This window comes from Peromyscus californicus, unplaced genomic scaffold (assembly GCF_007827085.1).
Source record: "Peromyscus californicus insignis strain IS unplaced genomic scaffold, ASM782708v3 Scaffold_11__1_contigs__length_118956290, whole genome shotgun sequence".
In the NCBI taxonomy this organism is placed as follows: domain Eukaryota; kingdom Metazoa; phylum Chordata; class Mammalia; order Rodentia; family Cricetidae; genus Peromyscus; species Peromyscus californicus.
The window spans coordinates 83,501,532-83,515,418 of NW_026294402.1; the positions used below are offsets into that span (position 1 = coordinate 83,501,532).

Consider the following 13,887-nt stretch of genomic DNA (forward strand, 5'->3'; position numbering starts at 1 on the left):
AAACAGCTTTGAATACAAAGATACAAAGCCTGGTTTTAACCCACATGACCTATGGTGGTCACAACTTGGAATAAAATTAGAAGGCCCAAGGAAGAGAAGAACTCAGTCAAATCTACAGGACATGTACATGAAAGTATTTGGGATTCATTTTATAAAGCATTACTGTGTTCCAACAATATATGACTCAAATGAGTTTTAAGTGGAAATAAAAATAAACTTGACAGACTCCAGTCAGGGAAGCAGGTAGTCGAACTGCAGATCTCCATCTCGGCCTTCTGCTGTTCCAATTCAATCTGCTGTCTCAGCTCCAAATCTGCAGCAAACTGCCTGCTTTGTCTCTCCTTCCTCTCTGCCTCAGCTCCTGTGGATTACACAGATCTTCCCATCTAACTTTCCTCACCCCGACTTTTTACATTATCCCAGTCCCCAACACCAGTGGGCACTCCCTGAGAATCCACCAGCCTAGCCTGACAGAGAAGCAAGCAGGCCACTAAAATGGGAAGGTGAGATTCAGATCTTCACTCAATTTTTTCCTCTAAATCCAATCCCCCAGTCTCATCCTCAGCACTGTATGGGATTACCATACTATATTGTCTTTCTAGGTCTGGCTAACCTATCCTGATGTGATTTTTTTTCTAGTTCCATCCGTTTACCTGGAAATCTCACATTTGTAGCTATTTAATGGCTGAGTAATACTTCATTGTGTGAATGTACCACACTTTTTAATCCATTCGTGTGTTGATGGTCATCTAGGTTATTTCTAATTTCTGGCTAGTATTATAAAGCAGCAATGCACATGTTTTAGCAAGTGTCTCTGTAGTATATCCTTCTCCAAAGGCTTCTCCTGTCTTCTCACACTGCCAAGCCTGAGCTGTGTTCTGGTCTCTGGTTAATCACAGCTGATTCCAGCTCCAGCTGACAAGACATCACAGGTTCTTCACACAAAAGGCCTGATAGAGTCCATTTTTTTTTTGAGACAGGGTTTCTTTATGTAGCCTTGTCTTTCCTGGACCAGGCTATTGACCAGGGTGGCCTTGAACTCACAGAGATCTGCCAGTCTCTGTTTCCCCAGTGCTGGGATTAAAGGCTTACACTACCACCAGAAGAAAGATACCCCTTTTTGGTGGGGGGGTTGCAGTTCAGTGTAAGTAGGTGTGATGGTAACTGACATTTCTATGAACTTTAAAAAAAACATTGTATGCCATTTCTGAAGATATCGAAGTTTTTCTTGTTTTGTTTGCAGAGTTTGGACATGTTCAGAAGGTGAGTTTAGCCATCAGTGCAAGCCAGGATGCCCTGAAATATGCTATAAAATTTACCAAGCAGACTTAGCAAAGTGTAGATATACTTTGTATAGAAAATACTCAATTGTTTGTATTTAATATGTTTGGGATTCTTCTATTTGATTTGCTATATTTATGTGTGTGTGTGTGTGTGTGTGTGTGTGTGTGTGTGTGTGTGTGTGTGTGTATCTGTGTACATGTACATGCACATGTGCCACTGCACACGTGTGCAGGTCAGAGATCATCTTTCAGGAGACAGTCCTCTCCTTTCACCAAGGGATTGAACTCAAGTTGTCAGGCTTGTGTAGCAAGTGATTTATCCCCTGAGCCATTTGGCTGAGCTTGGAGTGAGGTTTTTTCCTAAAAATCATTGTGATGTGTGTCTGGTTTTTTTCCCCTAGAGGTTTCAGGTGTCCTCTGGAGTCACTAGTATGAGATGTTTACAAATTCTTCATAATTGGCACTTGGTGCTGTGAACTTCCCTCTTAGCCTTCCTTTCATTGTATCCCATAAGTTTGGGGATGTTGTGAATTCATTTTTATTGTATTCTAGGAATACGTCTTTCTTTATTTCTTCCTTGATGCAGTGGTAACTCAGTAGAGAGTTGTTCAGCTTCCATGAATTGAGAGACTTTCTGTTGCTTCTGTTGTTGTTGAAATTTAGCTTGAATCCATGGTGGTCTGATAAGATATAGGGTGGTATTTGATGGTTTCTTTTTGAAACTGTTGAGACTATTTTGTGGCCTAGTATATGTTAAGTTTTGGAGAAGGTTCCATGTGGTGCTGAGAAGAAGGTATATTTTTTGTGTTTGGGTGAAATGTTCTGCAGATATCTGTTACATCCATTTGAGTCATAACATCCATTATTCTCTGTTTAGTGTCTTTCTGGATGACCATTCCATCGGTGAGAGTGGGGTGTTAAAGTCTCCCACTATTATTGTGTTTCGTTCTATGTGTGATTTAAGCTTTAGTACTGTTTATTATGTCTATTTCCATTTTCAGTTCTTGAACAGTTTCCTTCATTTTTTATTCCTTTTAGGGACTTATTGTTTTCTTCCAATTTTCTGTGTTTTCCTAAATTTTTAAAGGGTTTTTTTTATCCTCTTTAAGAACCTCTATCACCTTCATAAAGTCATTTTTAAGGTCATTTTCTTGTGCTTTAGCTGTTTTGGATTGTTGAGATCTTGCTATTTTAGGATATCTGGGCTGTGGTGATGTCATATTGCCCTTTCTGTTATTGCTTGTGTTCTTACACTGGCATTTAATGATCTGGATTTGGGATGATTATAAGTCTAGGTGTTGATTACTGTGTTTGTCTTTGTTGGATGGGTGTTTTATTCCTTAGTTTCTCTTTCCTCTGTGGTCTTCTGGCCTAAATAGCCAACGGTTCTGGTGACTAGCATGTCTTCAGGTATAGTAGCTCCTCTGGGGTTTTGAGGCTAAGGATCCCTAGGTCTGGCCTGGCCTTTTGTAAAACCAAAGTCTTTGTGTGAAGTTGTAGATCTGGATATGGAGTCCAGGGGAGGGGGTACAGTCTAGGATCCCTAGATATGATCTTGCATGTGGGGTTCCAAGAACCAGCATGGCCTCCAGTAAGCTGCTGTCACTGGGGTTCCTAGAGTGTACTCATGCTCTGATAAGCCAAGGTCTGCTTCTGAAGGTATAGGCTTGGGATCCCCAATCTGGCCTGACCTCTCGTAAAGCGAGGGAAGTCTTCTTTTGAAGTTGTAGACCAGGATATGGAGCCAGATGTGTTTGTGTGTGTGTGTGTGTTTGTGTGTGTGTGTGTGTGTGTGTGTGTGTGTGTGTGTGTGTGTGTGTGTAGACGGGGATTGTTGGGCAGGCTTAAAGTGATTTTGTGAGCAGTGGGTGGTGGCTGGAGTCTTCTTACCTGGGGTTCCTAGGACTAGCCTGGCCTCCCATAATGCTGCCATGGCTGTGAGCCCTAGTGTTGTGCTTGGGGGTGGTGTACAGTCTGAGGTTTTAGACAGGCTTAATGGTGTTTAACAAGTGGTGTCTTTCCTAGGATCCCTAGGGCCATTATGGCCTCCAGTAAAGTTGCCAGGGTGGTGAGCCCTAGTGTAGAGACCAGGAGAGGTGCAACTCAACATTCTTACCTTCAAAGTTCCTATAGAACAGGTCACTGGGATCTTAACACTCGGGGGTTTCTAGCCCAAAGGTCCTAAATCTTTCTTTCCACAATCCTCCCCAAATCAACATGGTCAGGTCTATTCCAACCATACCCCACTATTCTGGTAATAAACTGTCTTATTTTGGAGCACTATTGCTGTGATGAAACACCTTGACCAAAGCAACTTGAGGAGGAAAGAGATTATGTGGCTTACACTTCCATATCACTGTTCATCATCAAAGGGAAGTCAGGACCAAGAACTCACACAGGACAGGAACCTGGAGGTAGGAACTAAAGCACAGGCAGTGGAGAGATCCTGCTTCCTGACTTGTTCCCCATGGATGCTCAGCCTGCTTTCTTATAGAACCTACCACCTCCATCCCAGGGAAAACCCTGCCAACCATGGTCTGCCCCCTCCTTCATCAGTAACTAAGAAAATGCTCTACAGGCTTGCCCACAACCCATGTAATACAGGCATTTTCTGAAACGGGGTTCTCTTTCCTCAGATGACTGTAGCCTGTTTCAAAGTGAAAATAAAAATATTCAGCACATCTGTGCTCCTACTAGACACCAATAAGGAAGAAAATGTTATATAGTGGCATGTAAACATGTATGTATATGTGTATACACATATACAGCTATATAATATTTTATTGTGTTAGAGTTCTTTTGATGGTCCTGAGCATACTTAAATAGGGCTCTAGCACTTACTCCTAGTAAGTAATTCTGACAAGTTTGCAAAAACAACTAATAAATAAGAAAAAAAAAACACTTGGGGGAAAAAAACACTTTGAAAGGAAGTGTTCTTTGTGGAGTATGTAAACAACAGATGAAAGAAAACAGTCAACCATCTTTTACATTTAATAGTATTGTAATATTTAATAGCAGTGAAGAATGTAACATTACAGAGTAAAAACTTTAAAACAATGAAGTACTGGAATACACCTTCCTGTGATCATGCGTAGCCACTGGATATGCAAGGCCTCACAGGGTAATTGAAGGTGCCAGGAGGATACCTGTATATGAGGGAACTCTTGGTAACATTCAGGAAGCTTAAACTACCATCCTCACAATCAAGAAGCACACCAACCTGGCCCAATGGCTTCTCTATGTAGTGCCGGTATACTGGGCATGTGGTGAGGAGACTGTAATGATTACCCTCCTTCACACACACAAGAAGAAATGCACCCTCAGATTCAATCATTTGGTTTCTACTGCTTAACCAGGAATCCTTACAGACTCCCACAGCCCACTCACAAGAGTCCTTCAAATCAATCTCCCAATAATATTTCCCTGAGATGAAGCTCTGTGATCCCCAGGAAACAAAATAAAATCCAGCAGAATCTGCAGGTGTGTCCTTATGGTGAAGTCTGAAGCTGAATCTTCTCATGACATTAAATATGTTCATCTTGGAATGAAGTATGGTTACATTTTCAAAGATAATGTGAGCTGTGGGAAGAGTCAATATTTTAGTTAAAATGACCATTTACATTTCTCAAGTGAGTGAAGTTCCCAGAATCTTCTTGGTTTTTAAAAAGAGAAGACTAAAGACTTGAGGTTAAATGTGGCTCAGATACATCCAAGTCAAGTATTTCCACAAGAAACAGAATGGTAGCATGCTGAAGAGTATTTTTGAACATTTTAGATGCTACAGACGAGAGATTCTTTTTTAATCTATGGAGTAAAATCCAATATAAGAAATTAATTGCTAAAGAATTTAAAGGAAAATATTGAAATATATCCATCACTGGTTACACTTAATTTGAATAAGACTCTCCTGAATTAATTTATCATTCCTCATGTCTCAGTGAACTACTGATACTCTCTTTTCAGCCACTATCACGTAAAACATGATATTGGTATTCATTTATGTTTGTTTATTTGTAAGATGATCATGTAATTAAATATGATTACAATGTGACTTACCAAGACATGTTTCTGGAAAGTTAAAATATTGGTGTTTGCAAAGGTTATCACATTATTGAGAGATACCTCTGGTCATTTTATCCCTGGAGACACTCACCCTGGAACTGCTTGTAACTTTCAGTCAGTCCAGTGATAGGTAGGGCAGTGAGTTTTCATAGATGGGGGCATGCTCAGCTGCATTGACTCACTCCTTCAAGGAAAAGAAAATATTGATCTGTGTGGTGCTAAAGATATCACACCGTGATTAGGAATAACTTCATTCCAAGTTCAGCCAAATGGCTCACGGGATAAATCCCGTGAAACATAAGCCTGACATCTTGAGTTCAATCCATGAAACTGATGATAGAAGGAGAGGATTGTCCCCTGAAAGTTATCCTCTGACCTGCACACATGTACAATGGCACATGTGCATGAACATGCACACATATTTACACACACACACACACACACACACACACACACTCAACTATAACAAATCAATTTTAAAAGTAACAAACAGTTATCTGAACATGTTTCAGAATAAGCATTCTCTGATATCATTGTGACCCCCATGATCAAAAGACAAGATAATTTACTCCTTGATGCCCTTTCTGAAGCCCTTCCTGATACCTCCTTTCTCAGTGGTTCCTGACCCTGTATTTACTACCAGGAAAATAGAGCCTGTAGTCCTCCATGTTTAGGTTTTTAAACTAGAAATTTTAGCATCAGGCCTCATTACATACACTCCTTCAATAATATGTACTAAGTAAAGGCACTTCCTGGTACAAGAGTACAGAAATCATATCCATGAGAAGAATCCCAAACACATAATACACAAACAATTGAGTATTTTTTATATGATGTGTATCTGCACTTTGCTAAGGCAGCTTGGTCATTTTTATAGCATATTTGATGGTATACTGGCATACACTGATGGCTAAACTCACCCTCTGAACATGTCATCCAAATCCTGCAAACAAAAAAGAAAACCTTAGATTTCTGAAGCAATGGCATACAATGTTTGTTTATAAAGCTAATAAAAATGTCAGTCACCATTGCACCAATCTACCCTGAAAATTTTTATGTCTCAAGATGATGCCAACCAAGTAGATTAGCAGAATTTGAATTCTTGATGAAATCAGACTGGAGAGTAAAATTTGAGAAGGACATGGGTATTGACTATACATTGCTTTTGAACCCCCAAATGTTTGCAAAGGTAACTTTCCCTGAGCTTTTCTAAAAACCAGAGGGATGCTTTTACTATGAACACTTCAAAAGGATGATCTCAATCCTGCATGGTGCTTCACACCTGTAATTCCATAAGTGCAGGATTAGAGGTCAGAAGATTACTGTGAGTTGGAGTCCATCAACACTACATCTACACCCTCTGCACCAAAGAATAGGACCCTGTCTCAAAGTCCCAAACTCTTAAGAACTCTCCATAACACAGATTTGAAACAGAAGAAATTAGGTAATAGTTTTCCTTAAAATTGTGCACAATATCCACAAAGAGGTAAAAAGAGATTATTGAAAACAGCAACCACTGAAATTAAATATTTCTGAAAAGAAAATGACCATACCATAAATACAGGAAATATTGAAAGCTATCTTAGTATAACAATCACCAATGTGGGCCTAAGTCAATAAAACCTCTTCCTGCACTCCTCCATACTCACTTGCAGGAGAACCACATATGGCTCCTGGGACATTGCCATTAGCTCCTGGTACATTTCTCTTATTTCTTTGCTCTTTTGGATCATGATGGCTTCACTTGTCCTGAGTTTCTCTAAAACACATTGGCCTTCATTTCTCATAGACTCGATGTGTTGCACTTCCTCTTCACAGAGGAGTGGGTGCAGTTTTGTATACTCTGTCCTGATCATTTGTTCCTGCAGAGTCAGGTAGTTCTGTACAAAAAGGACGTTCTCTATCATATTCGCAAAGAGGTTTTGACCTCCTCCATTGAGTCTTCCTATTCTTACATTTCACAAATGACTTCTAGAACTCTGCTACATAGACTCTGATTGACTGTCTCCACATTTCAGAAAATGTAAATTCCTTGGTTTCATTTATTTCTTCTTTATTAATTACACAGGCAAACAGACACTAAGCATTTTCACCTATATTAAAGATGCAGAGGTGCCTGAAGAAAAAGTATTGATTGATGATTCATAAGTTCACAAAGGTATGAAACTGCATGCAATAATTAGAATTCATAGTGTAGTCTAATGCAGTGTCCTGAACTGTCAGCAATTCACTCATTATTCCCAGACTCTTCTCCCACAGCCAGACCATTCTTTCCATGAGCAGAGATATATTATACACACAGAATTAGAGGCCAGCAATTAGAGGTAGCATCATATCCCATGCCTTATATTCAAATCTTGAATGACAAATTTTGAAAAATATCTGCTTAGACCAGATTTTAAGCATGGTTCTCATACTCACAATCCACAGAGTTGTCATTCTGTTCTCTGCCTCTAAATTCTCTTGATTTTCTTGGATCTTCTCCCATAAAGATGCCATTTGCTTTACAAGTCTTTCCTGTAAAAAAACAATAAATATCAACTTTTGATAAATAGTACTGATGGACAGATCTTGAACAATAAATACAATTACTTTAGTAGGAATAGAAGGATCACAATATTCTTTCTTTTCTTACTTTTGGTAGCAATGAATTTTAGATTTCAGAATATAGAAATAGAAAATATAGCATATCCCTTTTTTCAGGTATAGTGATTAATAATTATTGCAAATGTCTGGGTAATTTGCATAAGACTGTGATTCACAGATGCTTCTCTCTAGCTGAGTCCAATGTACAATTTCTAATTTAGTCTCCAGTCTATAAACACTTTTAAAAGATATGAATTTAGTATTGCAGTTTCCAGTGACCTGGGCATAATGTATCATAAAATATAAATGATCTTTTCATGCTTGGGTCTCCCAAAGGATGCTTAAACTTACAGTCAAAACTTTTCTTCATTAGATGTTAATAAAGTGCCACCATTCTGAAAACAGTGGCTTTGTCATAATGAGACCAGCATCTTCCTGTGGTTTCCTAAGCCTAACTCTCTCCAGCTTGCAAGTTCTCTCAGAAGCATCACTTACCATTTGATCCTCAGCAGCTGCTTCAATGGGACAGTGTCTGTGTCCTCTGTGCTCATGGGAGTTTGAGCAGAGTTGACAGAGGAAGATCCTATTCTCAGTACAGAAGATCCTCTTTGTCTCTTTGTGCGTCGTACACTTATGCTCCTCAGATCTCAGGTCCTTCGTGAGGCTGGTTTGTCTGGTAATGGACACCAGTTTCTTCAGAACAATGTTGGTTCTCAAGTCCTTCTAAGATGGTTCCCTACACATAGGGCATGGGACAGGAAGTTGGATGTCTTCCCAGGAAAGGTGGAGGCAAGCTCGACAGAAGCTGTGGCCACAGCTTATGGTGACTGGGTCTGTCAGGCAGCTCATGCAGATGAAGCAGGTGAGTTCTTTCTGGAAGGCTTGTGAAATGTCTGTCTCCATTCCTCTGAAATAAGAAAAGAAGAACTGCTATTAATGGACCCAGAGAAGCTAGACACTGCACAAAATTTCCTTCAAGTTGTGATTCAATCTGTGTATTGCAAAACAGACTTCATTTTTTGGTGACTAAAAATCAAGATAAGTATAGAATTTCAGTTTGTGTTCTTTCCTGTTTTACCCCTCTTAACAGAAGTACACATTGATCTGATGGACTTCTGAGCCCTACCACCTGCATCTTCTTTGGAGACTCCATCCAAATTAGTACTTTGGTTCATGGACTGCAACAGGATCCCCAGTGCTTATGAAAAAAAAATACATACACTGTGGAGTGATCAAACTCCTTCATGTCCACGTGTTGGCCTTTCACTACAGACAGAGGTATATTAAATACATCCTTCTTTGTTGTTTATTCAAGAAAACACTCCCTACTTCACATGGTCACTAGTAAATATTTTGCTTGATTTCTGATTTTAGCATCATAGTGGTTCACATTCCCCTGTCCTGACCCTTGACACTTGAAGGCAATAAGTGTTACTTGTCTTCTTTTTGCTGCAAATACCTAACGAGAATAAGAATTATGGTGGCTCATAATTCAAGGATATTGTCCATCAGGGTGGGGAAGAAATGGCAGCAGGAGTTTGAGGTAGCTGGTCACATTGCATTCAAAATCAGCAAGTAGAAAGCAAGGAACACTTGCTGCTCAGCTCCTGCTCCCTTTTTTCCTCAGTTTGAGACCTCAACCCATGGAATGATCAAGTGATCTCATGAGCATTTAGTGTGGATCTTTCCAAGTGTACTGCATCTACCCCAAATAATCCTTCACAGATATCCCCAGAGGTTTCCATGTCTTTCCTAAATCCCATCAAGTTGAGTTCTAGAGTACTCTCTGTGGAAACTCTTTTTGGTTAGCATAGGTACAGTGCCTGGCTTGAAGTTAAGGGATGAACCTTGAGGCATAAATGAAGCTCTCATGACCATAGGAGAATTTTCTATTTAATCAAACAGGTGTCCATTGTTCCTTCTCTTTGAACATCTTACACAAATAAAGGATCTTGGTTTGACTGAGAAAAACTTCTCCCAAATAACTTCAGGTTCTGAGGTCTGAAGCAAATGGAGTCCATGGCTTTAGCTGGTGGTCCTATTTACCTCAAAAACAATACTAATACTCATTGACAAGATTAGTTTAGAAAAGAGATAGTGACTCCAATGCTGCCTTCCTTAACTTACCTGATGGCTCTCATTTGGTATTTGTTTCTGTGTATTAGATACTTCATTCCAAAATAATTTATGAGTTCACAGAAATAATGAAAACTGAACACAGAACCGAAGAATTGCACCAAATTTTAACCAGAATCTACTTTCCTGAATAGGATATTGTGATTAGTTTTCTCTAATTATTCACATGTATACTTCCAACCTAGCAGATCAATCAATAGCAGGAAGAGCCAGTTCTTCCAAGATGGTAAACTATTAGCAAGCATTATTTCACACTGTTATGTTTTCCTATAGTTTATAACAGAAAATACTAAAATATTATTTTTCGCTAAATCATATCTCTAAATAAATGACCAATCTCTTCAGAGCAATTATTTTTATATATTATACATATACAATTGATTTAGAAGTGTTGATCTCGCATCTTTGAAGTACATACAGAAATGCTCTAAAATATTTTTTAAATTTAGAATAAGATAAAAATTGGAAAGTAGAACATCAGAGCAAAGAAAGGCTATATATGAATAAACTAAAATTACATATAGCTGTAATGCACAGAATATTTACAAAGAAAGATGACCAAATGGGAGCAGAATCCCTTTTGATAAACAGCCAAATTTTAAGCATTTTCAAGAAGAAGCCTTAGTTTGGTAATAAATTAAAATAGGAAACATCAATGACTTTTCATCTTAAACTGTGCACTCACCCAAGAAATAGTCTCCAGCCTCAGCAGTGTTTTGCGGAGACACAACAGTATTAGCTCAGCTCTGGGGAATGATCTTCAATGTGTGGAGGAGGTAGATCTAGCAGTCTATGGGGCCAGGAGGTATGGAAACACACTCTGTCTAGTCTAGAGAAGAATGAACCTGGCTGGCCCCTGGAGTGTCTTTATATACTCTCCAAGGACCACACCTACTTCCTCCCATGTTGCTTTTAATAATGCTTGCTGTAGGTGAGCTCCTGTAAATAGCAGTATTCTAAATGGATGGAAGATTGAATTAACTCTTTGGCCATTATCCACAAGCAAATCTCCACAACAAGGTTTCCTGAGTTCCTGCTTAGGTGGGTGTGGTAGCTCACACCTTTAATCCATAGGGTCCTAGGGAATGAGTTGCTGAAGCAGGAGGAGTTTTAGTTCAAGGCCTGCCTAGAATATACAGTGATAACTTGTCTAAAAAATAAATAAATAAAGAGAAATTTTGCTACAATATTTCACTTTCTAAATAATTCATGGTGTGCTTGTATTTTTGCTTTTCCTTTTGTAATTTCACAGTTAATGATATCAATCTGTGATTTTAGCAAATATCAACATTAAAAAGTTCTCAATAATTCTTTAGAATTTTGTTCAACTCATTATTACTGTATTCACCTCAACTGCAATTTTTTGAGATTCATTCCTTTCTCTACCCACTCAACTGACTTTTCTTTTCTTTTTTTCTTTTTTGAATGAATACATGGGGAAGCCATGGTGACACATACCTTCAATCCTAGCATTCTGGAGGGAGAGGCAGGCACATCTCTGTGAGTTAGAGGCAAGCCTGGTCTACAAAGTGTTTTCAAAGATGTGCTCCAAAGATATAGAGAGAAATTAGGTCTCAAAAAAAAAAAAGAAACAAAAACAAAGAAAAATGTATTTGATTGACTAAACCCAAGATTCTCAGATTTTTCTTGTGAGAGAATTTTCTTGATTGAATCATTTGAAGTGGGAATCTTCACCTAAACCCAGATGTTTTTAAGGTGTGAGACTCCACCTTAAATCTTAGCTGGTGGCAGCCTATGTAAAAGGACATGGAAGAAGGAAAGTCTCTCATCTTTGCTCTTTGTCTTCTTGCTCTCACTCTCACTGGCAAGTTCATCCCTTCCCTGGAATAAAACCTATATTTTGGGGGCATTCCAAAGTATGCTGAAGACCAGCTGATACATCCAGCCTTGTAGACTGAACCACTGGTCTGTCTCTCTCTGTCTCTCTGTCTTTCTCTCTGTCTCTGTCTCTGTCTCTGTCTCTGTCTCTCTCTCTCTCTCTCTCTCTCTCTCTCTCTCTCTCTCTCTCTCTCTCTCTCTGCCCATATCCATTTAGTTTTGTTCCTCTAGATTCAGGGTGGTTGCTACACTTATCTCTTGGGTTTTAGTTAACTCCACATGTAGTCAAACTGACAACCAGAAATAGCCATCAGAAGGGCTAACCACGTTGTGTTGGATGATCAGTTAGGAAGCTCATCCCTAATAGAGGCTAATTCTTTTTTTAAATATTTATTTATTTATTATATATACAGAAGAGGGTGCCAGATCTCATTACAGATGGTTATGAGCCACCATGTGGGTGCTGGGAATTGAACTCAGGACATCTGGAGGAGCAGTCAGTGCTCTTCAACTCTGAACCCTCTTTCCAGCCCAGAGCCTAATTCTTTGTCTAGGGATGTGACTCTCAGTATTTCCCACATTCATACCAACATATTCATTGTTCTGGTCTTGTTTATACAGCCATTTCTAGGAGAGAATGTTTCACAGCACACTTCCTGGTATTCTGGCTCTCACTGTCTTTCTGAACCCTCTTCCACAATATTTCTGGAGCCATTGATGTAGGATATAGATGTATCTATTGGTGTTCAGATCCCCATGATCTCTTGATATTTACATTCTGTCCAGTTGTGGTATTCTGTGAGTGTCTGCCTGTATGGCTCATCGATTCTTATCTATGTTCTTGTAAATAAGCATGACTAGGCTTTTCTTACTTGATCTTAAATCTAATGTATTATTCAGGTTAATAGTAAAGCAGATCAAGGATAAATTGTTTTATGGATTGTGAGATCAAGGCAAAGATAGGAATAACTACAAAGAGGACTGGCAAGAAAATTGTGCTTAGTATTATTTGTCATGCAAGCTGTCAACGTTGAGATGTGTTTAGTATTTAGAGAGCACAAGGAACCATAATGGGTATCTTAACACAGCTTCCAAGGAGTGTGCAAAACGATGATAAGAAAGACAACAATATTACATGTAACTTACCCATAAATACTGGGTGAGGGAACTGGAGTTGTCAGACTGGTGGAGATATTCTGTATGTAAAGTTTATTTGAGTCTTCTAGCTATAAATAGGGTTCACATGAGGATTATTCCTGAGTTAGCAGGAATCCTATTAATGGAGTCATGACCTGTGCTATCATTCATGCTATAGCATCTATGTAGCATCATCCTGGTGTTTGAATTAAAATCACTACAGTAACAGGTGTTACCTGATGGGAGACCAGGAGATGGAGCCTCTTGGTTCCCCTTAGGCAATTTTCTTTTTCAGATTGGAAAGCCTTACCACCAGTTGAAACCATTTAGACTCTGCCTTTGTGAATACCATGAAAAAGAAGTTGGATGATTTGGTTCATTTAAGGAAATCTTGGGGTGTGAACTAAGCTTTATGTGGTGCTCCCTGATCCTTGTCTTTGGTGGGCTCAGGATTAGGAAGGGAGGCTACAGGATATAGGCATCCTGAAGGTTGATGTGTATCCTCCTTTGGAGATCTCTGTTTAGATCTATACTCCTTTTTAAACTGAGTTAATTGTTTTCTTGATAGCCAGGTTTTTTGTTTGTTTGTTTGTTTTAGTTCTTAATAGGTTTTTGATATTAGCCCTTTAATGGTTGTGTAGTAGTTAAACTTTTCCTGTGTTGTAGGCTGCCACTTTGTCCCAACGATTCTATGTTATGCCAAACAGAAACTTTTCTGTTCCATGAGGTCCTGTTTATTAATTGTTGTTCTTATTGTCTGTGTCATTGGTGTTCTGTTCAGAAAATCTTTTCCTGTTCCAGTGAGTTCAAGGCTATCCCCTACTTTCTCTTCTACCATATTCAA

The 13,887-nt window shown here is 39.0% G+C and overlaps 1 pseudogene; it reads right to left on the reverse strand.

Moving 5' to 3' along the window:
• Window positions 1-4,368: 4,368 nt before the first annotated feature.
• LOC128105366 (tripartite motif-containing protein 43-like) lies at window positions 4,369-8,834 on the reverse strand (annotated as a pseudogene).
• Window positions 8,835-13,887: the final 5,053 nt, after the last annotated feature.